This window comes from Callithrix jacchus, chromosome 11 (genome assembly GCF_049354715.1).
Source record: "Callithrix jacchus isolate 240 chromosome 11, calJac240_pri, whole genome shotgun sequence".
NCBI lineage: Eukaryota > Metazoa > Chordata > Mammalia > Primates > Cebidae > Callithrix > Callithrix jacchus.
Genome location: NC_133512.1, coordinates 106014788 through 106027987, shown reverse-complemented (window position 1 = coordinate 106027987; position 13200 = coordinate 106014788). Strand labels below are relative to the sequence as shown.

Sequence of the window (13200 nt, the reverse complement as noted above, 5' to 3'; positions counted from 1 at the left end):
GAAGGAAGGCTGGGAAGATGGTGCATGTGTGTCCTAGGTAGTTCTGTGGCCATGTTCTTGCTAATTTTCCTCCCAATGTCTCTGGGAAAAGGAAGCCGTGCTCTGTGTGTGAAGTTGAGTTCTCTGCGGGGAGCCATTACTTTGCTGTTTAAAGAAGACTTTATGCTTCGCAGTTTTAGATCATTTCACATGATGAAACACTGTCTCACTACTGACAATTGTAATTTAAAATGTTTGACGGTGTTTTCAACTGAGAAAGAGTAATAGTCACTTGCCACGGGCAGACTCGGAGAGTCGCTGTTACGAGCCAGCTGGAAGAATCTCACTTGCCCCGCCCACGTCATCCTGGGCTACACGACTTTATTTGCTGCTCTTCCTCATTCTCACTCTTTTCACCCACCTTGGCCACTCTCTACCTCCAGGCCCCCTTGCTCCTACCCACGTGTAAACTCATTCTGGTCCTAGCTCCCTGACCTCCTGCCTGTCTGCCTCCATTTCCTCAACTGTTAAACACTAGGAGTCTGCATCCCTGCCTGCCCCTTTCACTGTAGGACCAGGCAGTGGGAAGTGCTGAGCTTTGCAGAGATCAGTCAGGAGGAGAATGCTGGCTCAACTGCAGAATCCTGGTTGCTCCACTGTCCACTGCATGGCCTTGGTCATTCACTTCACTGCTGTAAGTTTCTAATTTCTCATCTGTAAAATACGTCTACTAATACCTACCTGTTTGGGCTGTAGCAATTTGTAGAACCAATGCTGTAAAGTTCCTAACACAAGGATTGGCTCAGTTAATTTTAGTTTTATCATAAGCATAATATCCATAGGACAATATATTTCAAAAATAACATAATGTATAGTTATATTACTCATACTCTATTGCCCAATGGACTACACATTATATAACGCTTACTACTATCTCTTCTAGCATCCCACCACCATCACCACCATTACAATCATTAACATCACCATCATCACCATAACTATTTCTGGGATCAGCGCCACCACAACCACTTTTACCACCACCATCATCATCATCACCATCATTTCTAGCATCTGCAACAACATCCCCACCAACACCACCACCCCTATTGCCACTACCACTACTACCATCACCACTACACGACCATCATTACCAATACCACCACCACCATCACCACTAAACCACCATCCTTACTACTATCACCACTACCACCACCACCATCACTACTACCACCATCATCTTCATCACCACCATCACCAGTATCGCCATCAGTATCATTACCAACATTTCTAGCATCAGCAACACCACCGCCTCCACCATCAACACCATCACCATCACCACCACCACCCCATCACCACCACTGCTAGCACCACCATCATCCCATACCACCATCATCACCACTACCACCACCACCATCATCACCACCAGCATCACCATCATCATCACCACCACTACCACCATCATCACCACTACCACCATTATCACCACCACCATCACCAGCATCATATCCATCATCATTACCATCATTTCTAGCATCAGCAACACCAACACCCTCCCCACCACCACTATCACCACTACCACCACCACCTCATTACCATCACCATCACCACTACCACCATCATCACTACTACCACTGTCATCACCACCCCCATCACCACCATTATCATCATCAATACTACTGCCACTATCACCACCACTACCACCCCCATCACTACAACCATCGTCATCACCATCACCAGCATCACCACCATCATCACTACCACCACCACCATCATCACTATTACCAATGATCACCACTACCAGCATCACCACCACCGTTACTGCCACTATCATCACCACCACTACACCACCACCATCACCACTACCACCATGATCATCACCACTACCACCACCACCACCACCTCATCATCACCACTACCACCGTCATCAGCATCATCACCCCATCACACCACCATCATCATCACCACCACCACCACCATCACCAACATCACCACCATTACTGCCACTATCATCATCACCACTACACCACCACCATCACCACTACTACCACCATGACTGCCACCACCAACACCACCATTACTATCACCATCACTACCATCACCACCCTACTACCACTGCCACTACCACCATCACCATTAAAAACAGCAACAAACTCTTATTGGGCTTACTTGCTAAGAGCTATTGTATATACTTTACATGTAACTTACTCATGTAATTCTCAAAGAAACTCTATGATATATTCAAATATAACTAGCTTCATTTTTTTTAGTATTATTAGCTTAATATTGGAGATGATAAGTGTAAGTCCCAGAGATCCTCAGTAATTTGCCCAAGGTCATAGAGTTAACAAATGGTGATGGAGCCTCTGCTCTGGCAACACTTTTGGGTACATCTTTTAGGACATTTACGTGTGTACTTTTGTATCTGTCTGTGTGTCTGTGTATGTTTTTCTATATAGGTCAGTGTATACTTTGTCATTTTGACAATGAGGCCCATGGGGGCCTTATAAAGTCTTTTAGTGCATTGCAAACAAAAAGAGAAAATATTCAAGAGAAATCTGGCAGATAGCATAAAATGGTTTGATTTTTTTTTTTTGAGACGGAGTTTCGCTCTTGTTACCCAGGCTGGAGTGCAATGGCGCGATCTCGGCTCACTGCAACCTCCGCCTCCTGGGTTCAGGCAATTCTCCTGCCTCAGCCTCCTGAGTAGCTGGGATTACAGGCACGCGCCACCATGCCCAGTTAATTTTTTATATTTTTAGTAGAGACGGGGTTTCACCATGTTGACCAGGATGGTCTCGATCTCTTGACCTCGTGATCCACCCGCCTCGGCTTCCCAAAGTGCTGGGATTACAGGCTTGAGCCACTGTGCCCGGCCGGTTTGATATTTTTTAAAGCACAGTTATTTTTGAAACTTTGTGATAGAAATTAATTAGAGCAGTAGAGGTATAAGAAAGGGAAAGACAGGAGAATTTTGGTCATGATGCAGTTAAAGCCTTTATTAATAAATCTATTTTGTTTAAAAGTGATTATTATCAGTGGAGAAATGCCATAGATTAGTCAATTAGGTAGTTGAGCTTTCTCTCAACTTTTCTTTTATTTATTTCCAACTTTGTTTTCTTCCCTATCAATCAAAGAAACATAAAAGCAATCTTTGGGATTCAAACTGGAGGGCACTCTTATTCTGGCAAGAAACATCTCATTAAAATACTTATGAATGAAAACACCTGGAATCCTAGAGTGTCTGACCTCTATTTGACATTGGATGGGGCTGGGAGAAAGGCAGGGGTGATGTCTGTTTTCTTACCTTGTTTAGAGCAAAAGAAAAAGAAAACGTCCTTTTTAGTGATTTCAGGCATCAGTACCACAATGGACTGCTTAACTGCGGGTGAGTTTGGGACATTGGATGTAGTATGAATTTGCATGGAGGGCAGTGACCAAACTGTCCCCCTGGCCAGCCACTGGGCCATGCAGTGCTGTGGTGGGTGGGGTTTGCAGAGGTTATGGGGGCTGACTTCATAATTCCACCCCTCACAGCTGTCAAAACCACTTCAAGCTGGCCAGTGAGGACATCTCTGCATCAAAAAGTCACTTTATTTTATATTTTAGAAAATAGGGTCTTAAAAGCTTGCTCTAGATATATTTCTTGTCCATTACAAATAATTGTGCAATGGGGAGCTACTCTGATCTAGAAGCTGGAGATGGGGGTTATTAAAATGTAAAATTGTTATTTCAGAAACACGTGGGGATTTCCGTGGTGGGTGTGGAGAAGAGAAGGTGTGCATGTGCATGCATGTGTGTGTGAAAGAGAGCGAGACAGATTGTGGGGACTTCACATCATAGTTCACATGCATTGTAAATTATAAGCCCTCAAGTGGGGCAATTTCTTCATGCCAGGTTGCGAATGGCTCCAGTGATGTTCCCTGGGAGCTGCTTTCCATCTCTTTGGCTTTCTTATCCCTGAGGAGTGGAAAGATGACCCTTCCAAGGGATGGTGTCTGCAGGTGGGGAGGGATACTTTCCACAGTGGACAGCTCACACAGCCAGCAGCCAGGAGGGGTAGAGCAGCCATCTCTGGTTGGCTTCAGTGGACAGGGTCTGTAGAATGGGCAGTGTGCTGCAGCAGGGTCTGTAGAATGGACATGTGGAGCTGAGCAATCAGGAGGTGGAGCAAGTCAGCAATGGCTCAGGAAACCAAATGTCCCAGCTACTGGAGTGAGTGCAGATTTCAGAAGTCAGGCCAAGCAGGGGGTCAGAAAACCAAGACTACACTTCAGCAAAAGATCTGCTAATTAGGATGAAAATTAGCAAAGGAAATTTTTTTAAAACTAGAGAGTTCAGCTGGTCCCAGAGGCTCACGCCTGTAATCCCAGCACTTTGAGAGGTTGAGGCAGATGGACCATGAGGTCAGGTGTTTGAGACCAGCCTGGCCAATATGGTGAAACCCCATCTCTACTACAAATAAAAAAAATTAGCCAGGCATGGTGGTGGGTGCCTGTAATCCCAGCTACTTGGGAGGCTGAGGCAGGAGAATCACTTGAACCCGGGAAGGCGGAGGTTGCAATGAACCAAGATCGTGCCATTACACTCCAGCCTGGGCAACAAAAGCGAAACTCCATCTAAAAAAAAAAAAACAAAAAACCAAAAAAACCCCAAAAACTAGAATTTGTAAAGTGGAAGTTGTAAATATAAAATTGAGTAGAAATACAAGGGTATTCATGTGGTTCATGAAAGAAAATCTGAATATTAAGGCAAATTCTCACCCTGTCTTCAAGAAAATGTGGCCTTTGTGGCAGAAACCAGTCCTAGATGCTGTAAGTGTGGGGTGGGGAGACAGGCGATGGAGAGCACCTGTCTAAGCTGGGGGAAAATGTAGGCAGAACCAGGAACAGCAAAGACTGCCTTGGAGGCAATGGGCTCGTGTTAGTAGAAACTGCAAAACATTTGCTGTCAATCTGGTTTGAAGCCAAAGAGCAGGACATTTGTCTGTGTGGTAGGATTTAGGGCAAATTGGAAAGGTTATTTTGTCAAAGTCTTGGAGTAAGACCAGGATCAAATTGAAACATGATTGTTAGGCATGATTTGATGAAAAATTACTGTGTAGACAGAATAATGGCCCTCAAGAGAGCCACATCTTAATCCCTGAAACCTGTGAACATGTTATCTTACATGGAAAAGGGACTTTGACAATGTGATTAAGTTAAGAGATATTTGAAGATGCTACACCGCTGGCTTTGAATATAGCAGAAGGGGCCATGAAACAAGAAATGCAGGCGGTTTCTAGGAACTGGAAAAGGCAATGAATCAGATTTGTCCCTAGAGCTTCCCGAGAAAGCACAGCCCAGCTGACCCCCGGCTTTCAGCCCAGTGAAAACCATTTTGGACATCTGACCTACAGAACTGTAAGATAATAAATTTGTGTTGGAAGCCACTAAATCTGTGATTACTTGTTACAGCAGCAATAGAAAACTAATACCAATTCCTTCTGAGTTACCAATTTCTTCTGAGATAGTCATTTCTTCAGTTTGCTCTAGAAATTTCATCTATAAACATTGTTAATGTGATTTGGTACATGTAGCTGTATTAATAACGTTCTATTTAAATAAGGTTTTGTGTTTTTCAGAGGGGTGGAGTCATGCTTATTTCAATTTTTGTCAAAAGTCACCTATGTCAAGAGATATTGTGTGCTCCTCAGAGGAATCTAACTGTGGCTGTACCACCACCTGTTGGTAACAGTCTTCATTCCAGGAAAATATCTAAGGAAAGCACAAAACACATCAGGAGCATTGAAACAGAAAAACATAAAGTAAAAAGTAAAAGGAAAGGAAAAGAAATATCATACCTTGACATGAAACTGTACCTAATCTCTTGGTGGGTCATTGATGGATTTTATAAATATTGCATGAGCCTGGTACACTTTTAGAAAACAGTTTCTCTCCTTCTCAGGTGCATACAGAATACTGTATACTGTTATTTCTGCAAGATCATCTAATCCTTCTTATTTTTTCAATATTGTGTGAATTATGAATCTGTTTGGTCTCAGCTTTGTCACTAAATATGAAATTCACTGCTCCCTTCTCCCGAGTCAGAAAGAAAGATAAGCTTTAAAAAATTGCAGCCAATAATATTGAAGGAGATCAATGCACAGAAATCTATATATGCACCTTCACGACAGATCCATACACAAATATAGACATGCATCTTCTACTTTCTTCCTCAACCCAGAGCTGTTTTTGACCCCGTTTGGAGTTCTCTGCACACAAGCTGGAGAGAGGGATGTAAACTGCTTGCTGGTTGTCGTTGCTATGGAAACTGGCAGAGACAAAAGGCCACAAAAATGAAGGAATAAGATGACATCTAAGGATTCAAAAACAAAAAACAAATGAGATTTTCTTTTCCTCTATCCACATTGTGCTACTTTAACTTCATGCTGTGGTTTATTGAGCCAGGCTGGCGTGAGGAGAAGAATGAGAAGGAAAAAGAGCAAGGATTTCTCTTCTGCCCGGTCCCATTTTACCTAAGGGGTTTCTCTTGGATTTCTCATCACCTTTTCTCTTCTTCTAAAAGAGAAAAGCATCAACCCATCAGTCTGAAGGCAGCACACTCATCTGTCATTTCTCTGTGAGAAAGGAAGTGTGCCGATTTCAGCTCACCCTGAGGAAGATCCTTCTAACCCATGGACTGACCATCTTCTGACCATTTTTCATCTTCGCTGCAGGCAGGCAGTGGCTGGGAGGCTGCCTGGGATGACCACTAAGGGCCTTGCCAACTCTCCTGTGTAGTAATTCAGCAACTAATCATTTTAGCCATTTACTTAAAAGAAATGGGAATTAATTTCAAATGCACCTCCTTTTTAACTAGAAAAAAAATCATGGCAAAGCTCCTATCTTCAAAAGCCCAGAAAGCTTCCCCAGCCTTTCCATCAGCCCCATTCTACCTTGACCTGGGACACTTCCTACACTTAGGGCTCCAATGACTTTTTCCCACTTCAGAAATTAGTTTTGACTTCTCTAACATCTTCTAGTGGGAATGTACAAATTACATCAAAATACAACTTTAGTTTTTTGAGACCGAATCTCATTTTGTCACCCAGCTGGGAGTACAGTGGTATGATCTTGGCTGACTATAACCTCTGCCTCCAGGGTTCTGGCAATTCTCCTGCTTCACCCTCCTGAGTAGCTTGGATTACAAGTGCACACCATCATGCCTGGCTAATTTTTGTATTTTTAGTAGAGATGGGGTTTTACCATGTTGGCCAGACTGGTCTCAAACTCCTGATCTCAGGTAGTCCGCTCGCCTCTGCCTTCCAAAGTGCTGGGATTACAGGCATGAGCCACCACGCCTGGCCCAAAATACAATTTATAAGCAAAGTGTTGAATAAAATAGCAATTATGGATCCTTCAGTATCCTTGGTTTTAACCTTCCCACTGTGGATAAGTGAATCACTAGATAGTATTTCTCAAACTGGACCATCTAAGCCAGGATAGGTGGAATCCTTTGTTAAAAATGCATATTCAAAAAAGATAATTTTCACGGAACTCCTTCTTGGACATTCTGAGTGAGGAATCTTTTGGGAGGGACTGAGGAATTTGCTTATTTTATCTTCAAGATCCAGCTCCTCCTTCCAGACGAGGTCTTCCTGATGAGCTTCAGGGAGGCAGAAAGTTTGGGCCAGGCTCACTTGTTATATGGTGGCATAGCCCCTTGGTTGATAAAGAATCTCCTTAAGGTAAATCTTAGCAAATTTTCCTCCCTTGAACAGAGAGAAGAGCAAGCTGAGTATCCACTTTAACCAGACTCTTCTCACATACGGATGACTTAATCATTCCTGTTTTTTTGTTCCTTTTGAGTTTCTGCAGTCAGTGAGGTGTGAAACTCTCTGACCTATCTCACGTTGAGTCAGGCTTCAGTTTCTCTCAGCTTGATTGACTGTTCTGCCCACCGTCGGTGGGTTCTTGTTGCCGTGAAGTCTTTGTGATATCTATCCTGATAGAATGCTAACTTCCTAGCTGCTCCTCTTGAAAATGTCCTGTGCCACTGTTTCTTAAACTTTAGCTGTATGGGACTTACCCAGATGGCTCCAGAAAGAGAAAACACAGATTGCTTGGCCCACCCCCAGGGTTTCTGATTCACTAGGCCTGAGCTGAGGCCTGAGAAGGTGCATCTCTAACAAGCTCCAGGTGATGCTCAGGCTCCTGGTCCGGGGACTGCATTTAAGAACTGCTGCTCTAGACTTCACCCACATCTCTGGATCATGTAGGTCCGATTCATCCCTGTACCACTTGCCCTTGCATTGCATATGGCAAAGCCACACACGGTAAACATGAATTTTGCTGAAGCAGGAGAATGAAACAGGATACCCCCATGACCGCACCCCAGTCCTGGGGCTCTGACCATGAGTTTCCAAAGCCAGAGAGGACTGTGGGGTGGCACTCCCCATGTCTGCCTGTGGCCTATTGTCAGATTCATTTGCAACCTCAGATTATAAGGCCAGATTGGTGCCCAGACTGCTGGCCTTCCTGCAGCTGCCCAGCTCAGAATCAGGCTCTCACAGCCACAGCTGTGATGGGAAAACTTTTTAAGCCTTTGTGCTCTGGCTTGGTCTTAGAGACAACTGTGGGGCTGGCTGCCCAAGCCCTCGATCTCCTGTTGCAACCCAGAGGGTCCATGATCTTGGCCTGTGATTCTCAAACCTCCTTGGGCACAAAATAAATCCGCTTATTCATAGGGCAGAGGAAAGGGCAGCTTGGATTGTGACAGATTTGAAAATACAGAGTGTTTGAGATACTGGCTCCTCACTATATGCTGATCTAAAATTCTCCGGAGTTACTAGGTTGGTGCAAAAGTAATCGTGGTTTTTGCCATTACTTTTAAGTGTGACATAGCTTAATAATCACCGTATCAACAGCAGCAGCAGTTCACATGGATGATCTCATTTAATCCTCTATGCTATAAGGTTTTATGAGTCCCATTTTAAAGATGAGAACAGTGAGGATTAGAGTGATTGAGTAAAACTTGTCCACAGAGTTCAGGACATTGGTTTCAGATCTCTGACTTCAAGGCCTGAGTTCAGAACCCCTGGTCCAATGGCCCTTCAGTCACCAAACTTCATCAGATGACATTTTAAGGGAGCCAACTAATGTTGAGTTCTGCTTTATAATAATGAGTTATGATACGTTTCCCGAATATTTTACGCATTCTTTTTACTTCAAAAATTTTTTTAATGTAATTTTAAGACTTTTTAAAGCTGTGATTTTAGTCTCCCTCCCTCCCTCCTTTCCTTTCCTCTGTCCCTCCCCGCTTTCTTCTTCTTTTTCTTTTCTTCTCTTTCTCTATCTCTTCTGTCCCTCCCCTCCCTCTCCCTCCCTCCCTCCCTCCCTCCCTCCCTCCCTCCCTCCCTCCCTCCTTCCTTCCTTCCTTCCTTCCTTCCTTCCTTCCTTCCTTCCATCCATCCTCAAAAGACCTCTCAGAAGGAAGAACAAGGTATACAACAATAAAGATGGACACAGAAGGTACAGCACCCCCACACGCACACCAGGCCCCTAGGAATTAAAAAATCAGCTTAAATGCTACACTACTGAGATTACAAAGATTTCAAACCTTGGAAGTCAGAAGACCTGGCTGTTCACTGTGGCTCTGCCGCTAGCTGACTGTGGAACAAGGACTTGGAGGTCTTGGTTGTAAAATTACAGAAGTGAACAGGACTACATCTGATGCTGACCCATTATTTAACTACTAAACATGAATTAATAGCTTACAAGATGTAGTAAAGAAATAGGCTCTACTTTCATGAAGAGATTAAAGCTAGTCATAATTAGCATGTTGCATATAAATGTGTCATGAAAAAGAGCTTGGAAAGAAATTTTGTCCTAAAGTAAGTAAAAAGTTACAGATGTATTTTCATTTATATTGCTACTTTGCTTGGGATACCCCCCACTCTCACTTTTCCATTTATAAATTGAGGAGAGCTTACATTTTAACCTAACTCTGGTCAAATTGGAGCAAATTCATGATCAATAGTACCTGAGTCGATAACAGGTACTATTGATAAAAGCCCCAAACTGACAAATAAACTTAGAGAGGGAGTTAATATTTCCGTGATCAAATCATTTCGGCTAACACTTTGAGATCGATCATATCAGCGATTTGAGATTGGTAGGAGAGATTTTTCAGAGAGGTTCTGGAGAAGTGGGGTATCTCCTTCTGCCCTGATTTTGCTTCGGTTTTGTGTGTCCTCATAGTTACAGTACTTAGTCTCTTTCTTTTCCAAGCTACAGTGAAGATGGCACTGTTACAGTGAGGGATAGAGTTATCACACAGCAAGCTGTGTTGTGTGCCTCAGGGTCGTGCTTTCCTTGTTATATTCAAGTACTAGGTGATTTTGTCATTCTCTTCACCCCGTAATGGGCTTGCTACAGATGGTTAGTGTTTCACAGCAAATGCAAAAGGAGATCTGATGTGGAAATGAACATTTCTCTCTCACAGAAAAAAAAGTTAACGAGGTTAGTTTAATTACTAGCTCAAATTATAAATATTTACTAAGAAATGCTTACTGATTGTTTTACGTTAACTACCATTTTTAACCTTAGACTGGCATTTTTAACTTTCAAACATTGAGAGTCGTTAACTAAATGGGACCTGTAATTTGGGCATGCTGTCACCAGGTGGTGGAAGTCTTACCTTCCACCACCTTATGCGGGTCTTTAAAAAACCTTATAAAACTGTCGTTTTGTAGCATGTGATCCAGATCTTATCTATGAAATTTCTATTTATGTATGCACATTAATAAAAACTCTTTACCCAAATAGTTGAATAGAAAAAACAGTAAATCATGCTGTAGAAAATTGGATCGAGAAATACTAAAAAATAAAGACCTAGATATAATTTGGGACTATTTTCAACAATTTTGACTTCAACCTGTTGTTATCTTCCCTAATTTATCTAAAGTGTTATCTGGAAAAATCAGCCCTTCTTAGGATAGTAACTACCTTCACGGCTTGACTTACCGTCAGCTTTGTGTAAGGTTTGTTAGGACCTTATAAGCAAGTATCATATGCTATTACCTATACTTCTTCCCTATTCTCACTCCAGCCACCTCACACAAAGGCAAAGGACATGTGTGTACCCATACACACTCCACACACAATAATAACATGTGCGGGCGCGCAGGAGCGCGCACACACACACACACACACACACCCTCTAATTCTTTGCTTTGTTTGGAGTCCTCATGATTCTCTTCCACATGGAACAAGAGAGAAGAAAGAGCGAGCCACACAGATACGTATATACTAACATTGTGTGGCACACACAGGCTCGCGTGCGCGCTAACAGGATTGTATGTTGTATAATTGGAAAGCAAATTTCCATTACAAAGTAAATTACTCACTGATACGGTTTAATTCTGTGTCCCACCCAAATCTCATGTGGAATTGTAATCCCCATGTGTTGAAGGTGGGACCTAATGGGAGGTGATTGGATCGTTAGGGTGGTGTCTAGTGGTTTAGCTCCATCCCCCTAGTGCTGTCTCGCGATCGAGTTCTCACAAGATCTGCTGATTTAAAAGTGATAGTGCCTCCCCTTGCTTTCTCTGTCTTGCCACCGTTTGAAGAAGGCCTTTGCTTCCCCTTCACCTTCCACCATGATTGTAGGTTTCCTGAGGCTTCCCAATCATGATTCCTGGTAAGCCCGCAGAACTGTGAGTCGAGGAAAACTGTTTTCTTTATAAATTACCCAGTTTCAGGTGGTTCTTTTCAGCGGTGCGAGAACAGACTAATATAAAGAATAGAGAGGTGTGCATAAAGAATCTTCTGGATAAGGTTCTACTTAGATTTTCCTTCAGATTTAAATGTAGTGTGGAGGAGGGTCATGATATTGTATGCGGACTCTGAAGTTAGGGTGTGAGATCAATCACTTACTTGGAAATCTCTCTGGGCCATGCCCCACATTGGAGACAGGCCTCCTGGCAGAGCTGGTTTTCCTTTGGGGTGAGAACAGACCACTGTTCAGCTGAACATCCTATGACATAATCAGCTGGTGTTTAGGAGCCACAATGTACAAAAATACTTACCTTTAAGCACCAGCATCATGATCCATGTAGCAAGATGCTCATGGCTGTGGGAGTCGTGGTAACCAGGGATGCCTCTGGGGCCAACAGGTTCATCGCCCTCTTCAGGATCACAATCTCTTCACACAAGCACAAGGTCAATGTGTGGTCTGTGTTTTTTCTTCTTCTTTTTTTAAATATATATTTTAATGTGTTTTAGGTTTGGGGGTACATGTGAAGAACATACAAGGTTGTTGCATAGGTACATACATGGCAATGTGGTTTGCTGCCTTCCTCCCCATCACCTATATCTGGCATTTCTCCCTGTTTTATCTCTCCCCACTCCCCACCTCCCACTGTCCCTCCCCTAGTTCCCCCCCACACAGACCCCAGTGTGTGATGCTTCCCTCCCTGTGTCCATGTGTTCTCATTATTCAACACCCGCCTATGAGTGAGAACATGAGGTTTTTGATTTTCTTGTGTCAGTTTGCTGAGAATGATGGTTTCCAGGTTCATCCACGTCCCTACAAAGAACACGAACTAATCATTTTTTATGGCTGCATAGTATTCCATGGTGTATATGTGCCACATTTTCCCTGTCCAGTCTATCATCGATGGGCATTTGGGTTGGTTCCAGGTCTTTGCTATTGTAAACAGTGCTGCAATGAACATTCATGTTCATGTGTCCTTAGAGTGGAACGATTTATAGTCCTTTGGATATATGCCATGTTTCTTACTCTACACATCTCCTTCTCTCCTCTGTCTTCTCTGTCTCCTCATCTTTGTCTTCTTTCTGTCCTCCTCACCTCATTTTATACTGTCTCTACCCCACCTCTCCACTCTGCCCCTCCAGCAGTTATGGAATTCACTCGAGTAGAGAGTGTGTGTAATGTAACGAATGCAGCCTCAGGAGAAACAACTGGGACAATCTTGCTTTGTTACAGTAGTTTCCTAGGAGAGATGATTTCACCAACAGCCTCTGTAATAGAACCTTTAACACCTAATTTCCAAAGGTCCAACTCTATGAGTACAGAACAATATTTACTAGCTGGGAAAGAAAAGGGTTTAAACAGATTTAACTACGTTTAGCAACCATGCTTACATAGTATCTTTACCCTAGTTAAGCGAATGAAACCTCAACTAGGTTACAAAAAAATCAGAGCATTAGTGAGCAGAAC

At 43.1% G+C, this 13200-nt stretch overlaps 1 protein-coding gene across 1 annotated transcript in view; it reads left to right on the top strand.

Annotated features, from left to right (window-relative positions):
* Positions 1–13200, top strand: part of TMEM178B (transmembrane protein 178B) — a 427174-nt gene that overhangs the window by 278131 nt on the left and 135843 nt on the right. The window lies entirely within an intron of this gene.